General features: G+C 32.4%; 1 protein-coding gene across 1 annotated transcript in view; it reads right to left on the bottom strand.

Annotated features, from left to right (window-relative positions):
- LOC107570736 (serine/threonine-protein kinase 32C) overlaps positions 1 to 2,500 on the bottom strand; it is an 18,345-nt gene that overhangs the window by 542 nt on the left and 15,303 nt on the right. The gene's annotated exons all lie outside the window — the stretch shown is intronic.

The raw sequence follows: 2,500 nt of genomic DNA, 5'->3' as shown, positions 1-2,500 counted from the left end.
ACAAACCATACATCAATGGAAAGCTATTTATTCAGCTTCCAGATGATGCATACATCTCAATTTTGAAAAATTGACCCTTATGACTGCTTTTGTGCTCCAGGGTCACATATGTCCTTTTACTGAAGAAAATGCATTTCAATGCATCCTTATGGAAGTTGAGCTTGGATTGAGGGATTGATGGTCAGAGAAATTAAGCATTCAAGTCATGGCAGGAAGATTGTGTTTATGAGTTGAGCACACATAAAAAATGCCAGATGCAAAGTCTGTGTCAATGGTAAGTTTGTTAAAATTAATGTTTTTTTTGTGTGTTTTTTTTACATTCACACTAAAACTAAGTTGAATGTACAAAATACACAGTACTGCACAATAAAACAATGCAAAAACACACACAATGCACAGTCTTTCTAAATAATTTTGTAGAGTTAAAAAATTATTATTTTTGGGGTATTTTGTCATCTTGCTCCAAAAAAGTGATTTGAACGCACATGACGTCGTACAGTAAATACGCCTTCCCTACTCGTAAATATGAACTTCGCAGGAAGACTTGCATGCACTAAAAGCAACGTGAGCATCCAAAAAAATGCTTGACTTTATGCAAACATCAATGAGTGCTTAAAAATATGCCGATCTTGCAGTTCTGATTTGTTTTTGTTTTTTATGTTACAAAACATAAAAAGTGTATTAATAGTGCATTAATAATAATAATAATAATGTTAACATATTACTACATTTAATTCTAGTTTTTGGACAGTTCCATTAGGACTAAACCTGGCTGGATTAAGGAAAGTATATTAAAATGACACTATCTTTGGTAATTCAGAAACAAAGCTTGCATTTTTCTTTCAACTGTAATCACGTATATGATGAATATGCTTAGTTTGCATTGAAATAAACATATTTTGTACGCATGGTGACTTCGGTCAGAATAAGATGGTGATGCACCTTTTCTGCATAAAATGTAAAAAAAAAATGTTAATCTACAAATTGATGAATAAAGAGTGTGCACTGGGTGTGTGTGTTTCTTTTTTGTTTTTATTTAATTCAGGAAGGTGCTGTAAATTGAATCATTATGCATTCTATCATAATTATACAATACTGTCGCATTTTGTATTTGCAACTTCTTTTGTACTGTGTAAAAAAAAAAAGCAAATTAACACAGACTTTGCATTTGGCGTGTTTTCTCACTAATGCCCCCAACTCACAAAATCTGCGCTTAAGGAAAATCCTGAGTCTCCCACTCATAATTAGGACTTTGTAGAGACATTCATGTGCATTTAACTCGTAAATGCAATATATCTGATCTCATACCAGCATTAATGAAAGACACACCCCAAAGCAGAGGTGTTAGTGTTGCTGTCAGCAGAGGTTTGCGTCTGCAGTGTAAACATGCCTTTAGAAGACTGATCACTAGTACTAGTGATCCTTGACTAAACAGCCCTGCAGATCATCAGGCGACAGATTCACGAATAATGAGGCAGTTATAAAAATAGCAACAGAAACGTAAATTACAGCAGATAGAGAGAGACAGAGGCTCGTGCAATAATGCAGACGCTGGTCAATAATAAATGAGGGGATGATCTGGATATCAGGCCTCAGGAGAACAGAGAACAGAACTGTCTCACACACCATCTCTATCAGACACGTGAACAGAGACAACTAACGAGCTACTAAAACATGCGCGTTTACTTAGATATCTAATGGAGACATTACACAGACTCAGGGTTTCTGCAAGGTTTATGATGGTTAATTTTAGAGTTTTTAAATACCTTTTTAAGAGCAAGTCAAAAAAAATAAAAAGGAAGGAACAAAATGAAAGGAAATAAATATTAGTGCCGTCAAACGATTAATCGCGATTAATCGCATCCAAAATAAAAGTTTTTGTTTACATAATATATGTGTGTGTGTGCTGTGTATATTTATTATGTCTATATAAATACACACACATACAGTATATATTTTGAAAATATTTATTTATATGTATTTGGGTCAAAGACGTTAAGATGTCCGCATCAAAAGAAATTTAAAAAAGTGTCCATAGAAAGCACATTAAATGTAAGTAATTTTTAAGGTTTCAAATACGTTTTTGGAGAATAAATTGTCAACATTTGGTTGAAATAATGTTACATTGTCATTCAGTGTAACACAATATTTATGTAAAAATTCAAACAACATGCTTATTCTGACCTGTACATATTAAAATATATAAAATAATAAGGGAGCATATTAAATTTGATTGAGTTTTAAATGAGTAAAAAAGTCTTACTGACAAACAGGCAAAACCTAGGATAGAGGCACATTTAAAAAATGTAAAATTACACCTAATTAGTGTTTGGGGTGAAAGTAATTAGTCTGTTAATATGTCATAAATAGATTTTTGTTGTAAATACGCCTGACAAGATTGTTACACTGAATGACATTTTACTGGGTCTCTTCTGTAAATCAGGGAAAAATGTATGATATTTATTTTTTGCTCAGAAAAACAAAATTGCAATTAAATTAA

This window comes from Sinocyclocheilus grahami, unplaced genomic scaffold (assembly GCF_001515645.1).
Source record: "Sinocyclocheilus grahami isolate Dianchi unplaced genomic scaffold, SAMN03320097.WGS_v1.1 scaffold1499.1, whole genome shotgun sequence".
NCBI classification, from domain to species: domain Eukaryota; kingdom Metazoa; phylum Chordata; class Actinopteri; order Cypriniformes; family Cyprinidae; genus Sinocyclocheilus; species Sinocyclocheilus grahami.
The sequence above is the reverse complement of the archived record's forward strand: the minus strand, read 5'-3'. Positions and strand labels throughout refer to the sequence as shown.